Source organism: Rana temporaria, chromosome 10, assembly GCF_905171775.1.
Source record: "Rana temporaria chromosome 10, aRanTem1.1, whole genome shotgun sequence".
Lineage (NCBI taxonomy): Eukaryota > Metazoa > Chordata > Amphibia > Anura > Ranidae > Rana > Rana temporaria.
The window spans coordinates 33149394-33164191 of NC_053498.1; the positions used below are offsets into that span (position 1 = coordinate 33149394).

Consider the following 14798-nt stretch of genomic DNA (forward strand, 5'->3'; position numbering starts at 1 on the left):
TATATGGTATGTATGTATGTATGTATATATATGTATGTATATATATATATATATATATATATATATATATATATATATATATATATATATATATATATATATATATATATATATATATATATATATATTCATACTTCCCTAGGTGGATGCAACGTCAGACCGATACTACAGCTGTCCCCCAGCGTCTCTGAACTGAGAACCGAGCCACCGAATACCGCCCATGGCTCAGTTCTCTCTCCCCCCTGAGAGAAGAGATGCTGCCTGTAAGTCAGCATCTCTCCTGCTCTGTTCCTCCACGCTCACTGGAGCGCTGAGCTGTGGAGCGGCGGGGAGCAGCCATCTCAGTGGCTCGCTTAGACTGCAATCAGTCAAGGCAGTTGATGGATTCAGAATTCGGAAGTCGGGACTTTAGACTGCTCTCTGCTGTAAACGGGTCACAGGAGTGCAAAGCGAATTTTGACATGTAATTTTTTTTTGGTGGGCAGCAGGTACCTAATTTTCACAGGTACCCGCTCCCACCTCCGTTTGGGCCGCTTGGGCGATCCCAATGGAAATTCTCCTATTCCCCCTCCCTTCCTGCAATCTTCTAGGACACGTCACAGGTCCCTGAAGATTGCCCAACAATTGAGGAGGCCCAGTACCGAGTGCCCGTACTTGTAATTCCTGGCATCGGGGTGAGAACCAAGGGTTCTGAAGGCCACATCGCTGGACTGCGGGACAGGTGAGTGTGTGTTTATTAAGTCACCAGCTTCACCTTTTTTAGCGGCTGACTTTTAATAAGCACAAACGACTGGAGCTCCCCTGTCCCCAGTCTGCATGTCTGGCATGTTGGTTCAATAGTTAATATTCTTACATTGCCTTAGGATGTTTTTTGCCAATGCCATTTCCTTCTTGGCATTTATATTTTCTTCCCTCTTCAGTTTTTTTTATATTTCCCACCCACAGTTAACCACTTCCCGACGGCCGTACGACTATTGACGGCCGCGGGGTGGTTCTACATCTCTGGGCCGCCCCTTTCCGCGTTCCCCGCGCGCGCTCCCGAGCGCGCAGCGGGGAACTGCTGTGCTGGCCGTGTCCCTTGGACACAGCCAATCACAGATCGCCGTGAACGGCCAATCGGAGCGGCCGTTTCCTAGGCGATCTGTGCGGCCAATGAGAGATGATCTCATATGTTTACATATGAGATCATCTCTCATTCCTGGCTCTCACAGACAGCGGTGCTGTCAGGGGAGAGAGGAGACGGATCTGTGTCTCTTGTACATAGAGACACAGATCGGTCACCCCCCCCATCACCCCCCTTCCCCCACAGTTAGAACACTAATTAGGGAATACATTTAACCCCTTCCTCACCCCCTAGTGTTAACCCCTTCCCTGCCAGTCACATTTATACAGTAATTAGTGCATATTTATAGCACTGATTGCAGTATAAATGTGAATAATGCCAAAAATGTGTAAAAAGTGTCCGCCATAATGTCGCAGTCGCAATAAAAATCGCAGATCGCCGCCATTTCTAGTAAAAAAATAAATAATAAAAAATAATAGATCTGTCCCTTATTTTGTAGGCGCTATAACTTTTGCGCAAACCAGTCGCTTATTGCGATTTTTTTTTTTTTTTATTATTTTTTTTTTACTAAAAATATGTAGAATACGTATCGGCCTAGACTGAGGATAAAAAATGTTTTTTTAAAAAAAAATTAGCTATTTATTACAGCAACAAGTAAAAATTTATTTTATTTTTTTAAAAATTGTCGCTCTATTTTTGTTTATAGCGCAAAAAATAAAAACCGCAGAGGTGATCAAATACCACCAAAAGAAAGCTCTATTTGTGGGGAAAAAAGGACGCAATTGTCAGTTAAAGCGACGCAGTGCCGAATCGCAAAAAGTCCTCTGGGCAGGAAGGGGGTTTAAGTGCCCAGTAAGGAAGTGGTTAAAGCTGAACTTCAGGCAAATGGCTAAATGCACAGATGAAATGCAGGAGTTGTTTTGTTTCCCAAAAGATTTTTATATCTGTCCATCCAATTTTTAGGTTTATGCAGCTTTGCCAAGAGACCTGATTTTTCTTTACAGCAGTTAAGTAACATTGTCCCATCTCCAGCCTGTGACTGAGCATTGAAAAGAGAAGCAGCATGCTGATGAACTCATCACTTTGTCACTCTTCTTGCCTTATGAGCACTGCAGCACAGCTGACTGGCTCCTTGTTCTGTTTCTCCTTCTCCCAGTTTGAACTCTGCTTTACATTTAGATAATTGAACTGCTTGAAAAACAAGAATATGTTTCATGATATATTAATGACTACAGAGCTTCATTCGTTTTTGTGGTTTATATCAGCCTAGAGTTCAGCTTTAATGTCCTGATGTAAATTAACCCATGCAGGGTAAATGTTTGGCTAGGGGGAAAAGAAATGAGAACAAACATTTCCCCTATTCCTCATTCTTCTGGCAGTCAACACCAGAGGAGGCTCTAGGCTTTGTGAGGCCTTAGGCAAAACTTGACACGGGGCCCCACTCACGCACATGATGGCAAAAATAATTCAAAGGACAAGAGCCCTTCCCCACAACCCTGGCTGGTGGATGTGGGGGTCTGCAGGCAGGGGGCTTATAGGAATCTAAAAGAGCCCCCTTTAACAAGGTGGCCTCCAGATCCTGCTCTTTAATAACTTAGGGGTGGGGGGCACCCGGTGATGTGACCTGGTGAACCCGCCCCCTTGTGACATCATTGACTGAGGGCATGCTGAGTCATTGACATCACAAGGGGTGGGGTCACTGATATTCACTGGTTGCTGGGGATGCTGGCGGCTCCGCTCCCGAGTCAGGGCTCTTAACACTGCCCAGCGTTAAGGTCCCCTGTCCCTCAAAATTGGGGTAATGCATTGGGCAAGTTAGGCGGCCGCGAGGGCCCCTGTGAGTGCGAGGCCTTAGGCGACCGCCTAATTAAGGAGCCGCCTCTGGTCAACACTTTCCTCTGCTGTCCGGCACATGTTGGAAGGCCTTTGTCGTCCTAAATGTGATGTCAGAGTTCTTAGACTGACCGAGCAGCAAAGCAGCTTCTTTGGACTGATCACATGAAGAGGAGGAAGCCAGTGGGAGCGAAGAATAAGATCATTAACAACGTTTATTTCACCTTATTCCTATCCTCCCTACTGAAACGAGCATTTAACCCATGCAGTGCAAGGGTGGCCTGGGGGTAATTGGGTTGCCATTGCTAACCACCTTCAGAAACTAGTATCTTTTTGGCTGTCTTTGACCTGGAGCGATTGTGTGATTTCTGGACTGTGTACCGGCATACCTTTAGCAGGGCTCAAAATGTCAAGTCCTGAGCTACTAGCCAGGCCTCAAGAGTTACTCGCCACCAGTTGCCCCACCTAATTCATACACTGCCCTGCGCCTAATTGCACCCGTAAACACGCCCTCGTAGATTATCTCATGGAATGACCATGTTTTATGCAGAATCAAGTTACAAAATTAAATATTACCAACAACAACTTTAACAAAATGGGACAGGGCACTGGGGGCAGACCAGAGGGACAGGGCACTGGGGGCAGACCAGAGGGACAGGGCACTGGGGGCAGACCAGAGGGACAGGGCACTAGAACTGGGTCTCTTCCCCATTCTCTTGCTGTCTCCTCTGCAACATCCATCCTCTCTATCTTATCTTATCTTATCTTATCTCATCTCATCTCATCATCAGGAGCCTGTGTGTGCGGCTCCATGCTTGCATGTCCCCACTTCCCCCTTTTATTCAGGCTGGCAGAGAGGAGAGGAGCTGCAGCACAGCGGGAGGGAGTATAATCCAGCGCTGAGATCCACACAACTGCACAGCCATTGACACCATAGCACCGCGCACACTGACAGCGCACAGCACACATTGAGACCAGTCTGTTCACAGTGCTCAGGCTAAACTGTTGGACACTTACATAGAGCACAAGGAGAAGAAAACTGCACAAACCAGATGGCTGCCGCTCTCATGTCAGGGCAACTTTCAGTGAACGCTGCACCGGAGTGGTAATTTTTGCAATCCTCTACCTCACTCGTTACTTTCTGCTCTCCAGCTACTTTGGTCGGGGCCCGGGGGAGGGGAGCAGGCTCAGAGAGGTCATACTGTTGGGTCCCATGGCTTAATGAGAATTGTAAGGAGATCACCTGTGTACTGCTCTGCCTGTGCGCGGCTCACCAGACTACTTTTCCCCGAGCATGCACCTTTCCTCTTCGGCCACCAATCTCATCGGGACTCTAAGTGTAGGCACAGATTGGAGGGAGATTGGTCATGCAGCCCTGTCACCACTCGCCCCCAGCTTAAATCCACTCGCCAAATGCTAGTAGGCAAGTGGAAATTTTGAGGGCTGCCTTTAGTACATATTTCCTTTAGTAACCTTATGTTCACATATCCGCGATTTGTGCTCACCACGTTTGCGCGGGCACAGCAGCCCATTCAAATGCATGCACCTTTTCAAAAACACAGCTGCAGGGAAATGGCATAGTCTTTTTGACCATGTAAATTCCCTGCCGTTCCCGCACATGCACTGGAATTTTACATATATGGGGGTGCGGTTTCTGCAGAGTAGTGCGTTTTTATTGCTGGTGGTTGTGAGAATCGCTGTGCTGCAGGCAGCCATACACAGAGATGTGAAGGTAGGGTAAATGTTTACTTTAATCCACAGTTTTAGGTTAAAGGTAAATATCCTTCAGGTAATGCCTCCTAGCTTGTAATTTAAAAAAAAAAATCTAACTGGAAATTATATTTAAAATGAAAAAAGGGTTGTAAAGGTTATTTTTTTTATTTTTGAAATAGGTTCCTTTAAGCTAGTGCAATGTTGGTTCACTTACCTTTTCCTTCGATTTCCCTTCTAAATGTTTTTTTTTTCTTTGTCTGAATTTCTCACTTCCTGTTCCTCCTCAGTAAGCTTGCCCCCATCCGAGTCGTTTTGGCTGGGGGTTAGTCAGCGTGTTGACCCCCCTCTTTTGGGACTACATTCCTGCATGGAGACGATGTGTTCGCAGTTTACGCAGCGGTTTACAACTTGAGGCTAGACAGTGCAAATACAATACACTTTAATACAGTAGGAATCAGAGGGCCCTGCTCCTTTAGAGCTTACAATCTAAGAGGGAGGGTCAAGAGATACAAGTGGATTAGAACAGGAGTAGGCAACCTTTTGAGCACAGTGTGCCGAACAATGTTTTCAAATAAATTGAGTGTGACGATTTTTTATTACAAAATAATGTCAACTTCACACTCTCAATCACGATAAGGATTTTTTTAATATTTGAGACACATCTAACTGTCCTGGCACACTCATCCTGCGAATCCACCTCTCGCATCCATCCCACGTGCTTGTATGCGATGTACGGGATGTATTTGATGTCACATACAAGCATCTAAAATGGATGTGCAATGATGAGCTCAGGTCAGGGGCATTTTCTGAAAGCGGTGGGCCTGTGTGCAGGATCATAAGTTGGGCCCCTGCAGCTGAGGAAAAGTGTGGCGCAAAGCGCCGCAGCAGAAGTTGGGTGTGATTTTTTTCATTGTGCTGAATACTGGCTGTGGCTTAAAGGAGAGTGCAGGGGTTCAGTAGTAAGTGACACAAAGGTTCAGCAATAATTTCAAAAAATTCCCAGAAGCTCAACAGTAATTCCACAAACTGTCACCTGATTGTGGTTTTCTCAATCACAGTGAAATCCCTTCTTTCTGAGATTGGTAGTGGCAACCAAGCAAGTCCTCTTCATCCAGGTGGTGGACAGGACTAGCAGGACTGTGATTATCAGTGGCCAATGGCAGTCCAGGGGTTGCCTATCCCTGGATTAGAAGCTTTGTGGTGACATTGGTTAGGAAGGGGTGTATCTTGGAGATGTTGCGAGGTTGAGGCGACACATTTTGGATAGCGATAGGATGTGGGCCGGAAAGGTTAGTTTGGAGTCCAGGATTACACCTAGGACCTTGGCATGGGGGGGGGGGGGGGGGGGGGGGGGGGGAACAAGTTGATTGTTGAGCTGTTGATATTGACAGAGAAATTGGGGAAGTGGCACCTGGGGGAGGAAATATAATGAGCTTGGTTTTGTATAGGTTGAGTTTGAGGAAGTGGTCTGACATCCAGGCTGATATATCTGCTAAGTGAATGACAAGTTAATGATCACTGTACGGAAACAGTGATGAAGTGACAAAAGCAAAAACACAATGAAATAAGTGAATCAAATAGTGCTAGAACAGACACAACCAAAAATAACAATATAGAGTCCATCAAAAAACTTGTGAGTGAATGGATGGTAGAATGACCACGTAGATCCTCAAAGGCAAACAATAATTTTCTTAAACTCAATGAAGATATGAATGCGCTTACCGGAAAACGTGGATCTGTCTGTCAGCGACAATAGATCAATAAGGCATGAACACTCTCAGGGCACAGAATCTTCAGTGGAGGGCAATGGATATATAGACATATCGCCTGGGCGGAAGGAGGAAGTGGGACAAAATGTCCCACTCCTCCTGAAGCCCCCACTCCCCCCTCAAAAAAATTACATGCCAAATGTGGCATGTAAGGGGGCGAGGAGTGGATTAACCGGAAGTTCCTCTGCTTTAACACCTTCTCATCCAGACCACGTCAACTCTTCTCTACCTTTTACCGTGCTACTCTGTCCTCCATCGTCTAATTCACTCACTGCCCAGGAGATCGCCAATCACTTCAAAAATAAGATTGATACAATTCATGAGGAGATCTCCAATGTGCAGAAACCTCCCCATGTCCACAGATACAATCATTACTTCCCTCATTCAACCCTGCTAGTATTAACAAGGTTGCTAACCTTTATCTAACTACTTGCCCTCGCGCAAATGCTACGCTCACCCTCTGACTCGATTCTATACTCTCTAACTCACATATTCAACCTCTCTAGTGGCATCTTCCCAAACTCTCCAAGACATGCGCTAGTCACCCCCATACTTAAAAAGCCCTGGACCTCCCCACACTTAACCTACACCCCTTCTCCTTCAAACTTCTTGAAAGACTGGTCTAAAACCGACTGAGCGACCATCTGACCATGACCAAACTTGATATCCTTCAGTCCAGATTTTGCCCTCAACACTCTGCTCTCATTAAACTCACAAATTACCTACTAAAAACGGCTAAAACCAACAGACAATTTTCTGTACTACTTCTCCTGGATCTCTCTGCTGCCTTTGACACATTGGACCTGGTCTCTGACTGTACTCTTCGCTGGTTCTAATCCTACCTATCCCACAGCTCCTTCAGTGTCAGTTACAAATCTACTTCCTCTCTTCGGCAGGGTCCCCCAAGGTTCTGTTTTTGGTCTTCTCTTTTCCTCAATCTACACCAACTCCCTGGATCAGTTGATTGCCTCCCACAGCTTTCAATATCATTTTTACGCTGATGTCACCCAAATCTATCTCTCCACCCCTCCCCGGCTCTCTCCATCTGTCTCCTCACGCATCACCAACTTACTAGCAGATATATCAGAGAAAAAAAAAAGGGAAAAGCAAAGCAGCGGCCTCAATTACCGGCCTGCGCGGGCCCGCCGTGATCGCGGTGGGGGCGCGCGGAGACAGTTTAGGGATTTATTTTATTTTGCACGCTTTGTTACAATGATGATGATCATTGTAACAGCAATGTTTTCAACTGTCGTGAACGGGTTACATTCATGACAGCTGTACTCCTGGTACAGGGTGCTGTGATTGGCCAGGTGCCATGAGATGGCCATGGGCCAATCGCAGCATCATTTTGCAGGAAGCACAGCTGTTAAGAATGAAATTCAATCACAATAGCTTTGTTAACATTGTGATTGCATAGTGATCACATGATCCCTTCGGCTGCCTAAGATGGCCAGGTACCGGGATCCGGTGGACACAGCGTGGCGTGTTGCGTGCCCCTAACCCAAAAAAAGCCAGACAGCATATATGTAACTGAACCTGCCTACCTGTAAAATGTACTGCAAACAAAAGAGAATAGGCCTGGGAACCTTTCTCAGTAACCCATATGAATGGGGAGGAATACTCGCCTCAATATAAGAGGGGGGTGATCATCTAACATTACGTCTATCAAAAAAGAACACAATATACACAACCTATTGAGTAACATCCACAATGATTTATTGAAAAATTCCAAAAAGCCAGTATCAAGTAAAAAATATCCTTCTTGACTTTAGAGATTGTAAGTAAGAATACTACTGAATTAAATTGTGGTCATCCTTGTAAGAGCAAAAATGGAGATCGCTCAGGCAGTCCATGCATCAAAGTGAGTTCCATGTATAAAGTCATATGAGATCCAGCCTGCGAGTGGGGATGATCCCATATATATGGGTAACTGATCCCAAAATCATCTGCAGCTGATATGATCCCTATCCCTATGAGCCAACTATCACAGAGCTGAAAAATGGCCTAATTAAAAGGGTATGACAGACTGGTTTTAAGGAAACCTATACCGAGTGTCATTTCGGACCTTCTGAAAATGCTAGTTATCTGACTCTCTCTGGAGACACTTGCTTGGAACAAATATGAAGATCAGGGAATTCAGAGTGAATCCAGAACTTCTTATCTGCATCCTTGTTCTGGGTCAGTAATGTGGAAAATACTAGTCGTTGGAATCCACATGACGGCTAGGGGAATCGTATCTTTAAACCAGCCTGTCTGCATGGTCAGCCTGTCGTGCAGCGAGCACCAGGAAAAATATTCACCAAACCATTCTCAAATTATACTGGGGCCATAAAGGAGCTCTTATAGTAAACGGATATAACCAGTGTTACCAGTTGAACAGAGCAGGTGTCGGTTCTCACTCAGAATGTGAAAAGATGAGTCACTTTTTGTCCCTAAATGACATCCTTTGTGAGACAAATGTGTTGTGTGACCCCAGCTGTGCCCTGCACTCTTTACATGCCAAAAGAGGATATTTGTATTTAAATTGAAAGGAAGTATTGCCCATGAATTTTGGCACTTGCATTGTACGCTAATCCTGCCCAAAAACTGCGCTGAAGTGTGACGATCACCTTTTTTGGTACAATTCAAATTAGTTGGGACAATGTGGTAATTAAAGCTTATTTGCTGATGATCTTTTCTGTATAGAACTTCTGCTTTACTTTTAAAGTTCACCTTTTCATAAAAAAATTCTGCACATTTTTTTGCAGTTTTTTTTTTCTTTCTCTTGGGAGCCTGCAGCACATTTCACTCATAATCATGGTTGCAATGCAGGGCTCCTGAAGACTTTCAAGATGGCTATCTGCCTGTACCTCGTATGGACAGGCCATTACTTGAGAGCTATAAGAATCAATTAACTACAAAGGCACTCGCCAACGTCCTCGCAGTTCATTAAAAACTGCAACCCATCAACCCAACTGGCTGACGGTAGTTGTAGATTGTTAATTCACAGGAAACTGAATGAATGGTGGTGCTGTGTGGAGCCCTAAACAGCCGCATTCTTTTTCAAAAAGTGAAAGTGGGTAGGGGGAGAAGATCCCCCCACTTTGCAACAGCGGCCGGGGCATTGGCGGAAGGACCTGGGACATGTTACACCATGAATACGGGTGGAACATGTTCCAAAATAATAACTTATCATTTAGGTCAGTATTTGACAAATTCCGGGCGCCAGGTCACCGTTGCGCCTAGAATTATCGACCCTGGCGCCCATGGCAGCAGAGCTAGGGTATCCTTAGAGCGTCGCCGCGCATCCCCCCCACACCCGCGATCGTGCCGCTAATTGAGGCGGCGGCTTTGCAGCCAATGCATCGAGGCGGCTGGAGTGAGGCGAGTTGCCTGTCGGCCGGCGGTATGGATAACTGTCATGTAGCCGCCATCGGTTGTGCTGTATCGGGGATGATACAAGCAGAGGCTGCGGGCGCTCCGCCTCTGGCCGCCTCTCACCCCGGGGATTGGGCAATTTCTCTGAGGGGGCGGTGCCACGGGGAGACACAGGAAAGGAGCTGGCCGGAGGCTGCACATGATCTCACAGAGCGCGAACAGCAAGGGTAATAAGCAAAAAAGACAATACTTTTGAAACCATAACTATATAGGATTTTTGCACTTATGGTTCACACTAGCAACACTGAGTTAGGGCACAGCACAGGCATATTGATATTGTTCACTTTGCAGCCACTGTGCCCATCAATTGTCACTACTGTGCCATCAATTGTCACCACTGTGCCATCCCATCAAACGCAGCCACTGTGCCATCAATTGTCACCACTGTGCCATCAATTTTGTCGTTTAAAAAACAAAACAAAAAACTGGCTCCTAACTTTTTTAGCTGGCTGCCAGATTCCAAGCAAATTTCTCAAGCCCTGATTTAGGTTTTAAAAATAGTTTTTTTATTTTATTTGAAAGTCTTTAAATACAAACTCGGATGAAGTTGATGCTGTTACCTTAAATACAGCCCTATTAGCAATTTAAAGCGGTTTTCTTCCCACCACTGCAAAAATTAAAAACCTACAGCTGCTGGCTTTTAATAATAGGACACTTGCCTGTCCTGGAGTCCAGCGAATGTCGGCACTGCAGCTGATGTTTCCATCAGCTGTCGGGTGCGTCGCCGCCATTGCGGGTTAGGGAACCTGGCAGTGTAGCGAGGCTCCGCTCCTCTCCTCTCCTACTGGCCCGGTGCCGTGGGAAGGAGGAGGGAGCTAAGCAGTAATGTCAACGTCCGTACCTCCTGAAAGTGTGGACAGGATACCTGTCAGGTATCTCCCCCCCCCCCCCCTCCTCCTCCTCCGAAAGGTGCCAAATGTGGCATCGGAGGGGGGAGGAGCCAAATGAGGAGACGTTCCACTTTTGAGTGGAACTCCGCTATAAGTGTGAAATTTATTTTTCTCTCTAATGTGGTTGTGCCCAAAGACTTCAGAACTCCAGCTTTACCATTTATGTAACGGAGGATGGACCTTGTTCTCAATCATCTGTGATTAGAAAACAGGCCATACATTATGCAACTTTCTTTCCTTCAGCCATGGGTTCAAGGAAAGAACCGTAGATGTATTGAAATTCGAATGGTTTCTGCTAAACTGGCCGAATTCTGATTCTTCTGTGGCCTGCTTGACGCTAACCTTGTTAAGTCAGCTATTAGTTGTGTCCCAATTAGTAACATCTGCTACTTCATATACCGTATTTATCGGCGTATACCGCGCACTTTTTTGCCCTGAGAATCGGGGCAAAATCGTGGGTGTGCGATATACGCCGATACCCGCTTCCTGCGCCGAGTTTGAACCACTGCGCCGGCATATACCGAGCGCAGTACACTCGGGTATAGTCGGGCAGGCTCGGCTCCTCTCGCGGTCACGTCCTGGACGCACAGGACGTGACCACGAGAGGAGCCGAGCCTGCCCGAGTGTACGGCGCTCGGTATATGCCGGCGCAGTGGTTCAAACTCGGCGCAGGGATCGAGCGGCGGAGGACACCACGATGGCCGCAGAAGGACGCCGGACCCGACGAGGAGAACACCACCGAAGCCGCAGACGGACGCCGGACCCGACGAGGCCGCCGCGCAAGACACCAAAACTGTAGGTACTAAAATGTTCTTTTTTTTTTTTTTTTACAGGAATGCGGGTCCACATTAGGGGTGCGCGCTATACGCGGGAGCGCGCAATACCCCGATAAATACGGTAACTAAAACTGTCGGTATAGTTAAAATATCAATCCATTAGTTAACCCAGGCCTGGACAAATCTCGCTCTGAAATAGGAGCCGTTTTTTTTTATTTTTTATTTTTTGTGAAGTTTAAAACCAAGTTGGTCCAAAAAACTATTTGCTTTGCTAAGTGACGGTTCACACTGGAATCACACTTCACCTCGTCAACGCAGCCACCCAATGTATCCCTTTGAGGTGGAAATCTACTACACCCCCCACTGTGTCGGATTGGCACCTTAGGGTGAGGAAACTAGAAGAAATGGAACGACTCATACATCGTGCAAATGATACACATGCTAAGTTTACGGACACTTGGACCTGTTGGATTCACTACAGAGATTCACTGGTCCCTACAGATCCTGTTGCTCCAACTGACGTACACCACTGATTGCCTAGTTGGTCCCTGACAAGGTTGTCTATCTTACGATCACATCTTACGATCACACCTATACTCTGCCGCAGGCCCCTCTTCTCTTCACCCCCCCCCCCCCCCCCCCCCCCCTCTTTTTTTTTTTTTTTTTGTTTCTGCTCTTCTCGTCCTCTCCCCCACCCACAGTGGGCCCCCAACCGGGATGGGCTGATTACGGAAAGATCCGTGGCAGGATCACAACAAGTGCAGCCGTTTTGGCACTGTTGCCTGCAACTCGTAGCCTCCTTCGAATGTCATGACACCGCCTTTTCCCGTTCAGGGTCTATACCCAGGGATACATTCTGATTGGATATTGGTATTACTTTAGAACATTGCATCCCGTTTGCAACGGTGTAAGTCTGTTTGTTCCTGCTAATACACCCGTCTTCTATTTTACTGGTTGCATCCAGTCCTGACATACTCTGTTATTGTAGGTTTGTTGAAAATCTAATAAAAATTGTTTTAAAACACACTGGAATCACACAGGAACATGCACTGTGCAATTTCCTGTGCGATGTGATTTTTAAAATGGGCTTAAATCGCACCAAAAGTAGTGCATGCAGTACCTTTGAAACCACACTCTAACCAGATCGCATGGTACTGCGGTAGGATTTAGGATTACGTTCACACCTGCAGAAGACCCCAAACCCAGGGATGTGCTGGAACTGGAGAGTCCAAAGAAGGGCAATAAAACTAATAAGGGGACTGGAGGACCTCAATTATGAGGAAAGACTGCAAACTCTGAACTCGTTTGAAAAAAGGCGCTTGAGAGGAGATATGGCGATTTACAAAGCATAGGAAAAAAACGTATCGGTTTCAAGGAGTGTAGCTAGATAAATTGCATTTCATCCTTGCCCCATGTTTTTTTGTCCTTTCCATACTTCTTTTGATGATGTTGTGCACAAGTGTTTAGGACACACAGTATGGTTGTTGGCCAACCGAGCCAAAAGGGCTTGTGCCAGGATCTTGCATGCCAATGGTACACAATTGTCGCGCCACAAACGTGAACGTAGTGACGTACTACAAGGAATTTCAGCTCTTGAGCACTACCCTTTGGACCCCTGCTAATTTCGTGTTTGAGCATTGATTCCGAGCATGCATGTTTGTACTTTCGACTTTTATGTGATGGATTTTTGTGTACTGAACATATGAAAATCTGACATCAAACCGTTGTCCGTCGAAAATTTACTAGCCTGGCATCCAACATTTTGTTGGCTGAAAGTTGGACAACAATTGTCAGAAAGATCGTACTAACGGTAAGATTTTAGGACAATCTGTCAACAGACAATCCCCTGCCAACAATCGTATAGTGTGTACGAGGCTTTGGAGGACAGGCCAATAAGGATGTGGAACTCTTCCACAATTGGTGACTGTGGAGAGTATTGAAAGTTTTAAGAGACTCTTAAATGTGCGCTTAAGAAGCATAACCTACTGGGATATAGGAAATGAAGACACGAACACCTAAATAAGGTTGAAGTGGATGGACCATCGTCTTTATTCAGCCTTACCTACTATGATACTATGACGTGTCGTGATTTTTTTTCTGCCAAAACGCTGCTCCTCAACTTGCTGGAAGTGTTTTTTCTTTTTTCTTTTTTTTCACGCCTACAACAGCCTATGTGTGCAAGGACACAGGTTAATATTGAGGGGGCAGAGAAAATGGCAGATGCTCCTGAAAGTGAAGGTTTTTTTTATTTTTATGCTCAGCCTGAATGAGGCTCTACTCTAAGAGTTGATATACATGTGTTTTTACCTGCTAAGGAATTTCTCACTTTGACCAGCTATTCTTGTAGGTCAGACACGCATATCTTAGAAAGGCTACTCCTACTATCTGGTTTAGCATTACAGTTTCCTTCTTCCTTGCTCATGCTCACTGGTAAGAAGAGATTATACTGATTGAGAGTCTAGAGTGCGGAGGCAGAGAGGTGACATCGGAAACCAAATTGCTTTCATCAAGAACTATGGTAGTCGCCTGCTTAAAGGTGGATGCACACTATACAATTTTTAATGTTCAATTTCTTTTAAATTCAGCTATGTAATGCAAGGGCCTACCTGATTGCATACAAATTGGAAGTGCTTAGGTTTGACCTCGTATTATATGGTTTTGGTAAATCTAAAGTAAATTGTATAATGTGTAGCCAGCCTAAATGTGCAGTGGGGCAGAGGTTTTTAACTTGCAATGCTACAAATTTACAAATCCTAGGGCAAATTGTAGAAATACATACTGAAGGTTTACTGTTTTAGCCTTTTTTGCTTGAAGTTTCACTTTACGCTCTGTATCCCAGCTTGGGTCACTGAGCACAGATCTGTAAAGCTGGCCATACGCTTTGTGGTTGAAGACTAACAAAATTGCAACATTTTCTTGTTTTAAGCATCCAATGAACAGACCCTTGTGTTATAAATTAATCAAAAGTGCCTTTTTCACGTTTTGTAATGTGCATGTGAAAAACAGCAACATTGGTTTGGCTATCTGAGGTGCATTGCAGCAAAAGTGTACCTGTTTTTCATTATAGAAGAGGAAAAATGTGTTCAGGCAATCCGGGCACATACCCTGGACACTAGTTGCTGAGGGGTTAGTGCACAGTGTTCGGGGCGTCCTTGCCACTGGCTCCCCCAGTGTTCGGGGCGTCCTTGCCACTGGCTCCCCCAGTGTTCGGGGCGTCCTTGCCACTGGCTCCCCCAGTGTTCGGGGCGTCCTTGCCACTGGCTCCCCCAGTGTTCGGGGCGTCCTTGCCACTGGCTCCCCCAGTGTTCGGGGCGTCCTTGCCACGGGCTCCCCCAGT

The 14798-nt window shown here is 45.9% G+C and overlaps 1 protein-coding gene across 3 annotated transcripts in view; it reads left to right on the forward strand.

The window, feature by feature from the left end:
- Positions 1-14798, forward strand: part of SCAF1 (SR-related CTD associated factor 1) — a 61478-nt gene that overhangs the window by 6361 nt on the left and 40319 nt on the right. The window lies entirely within an intron of this gene.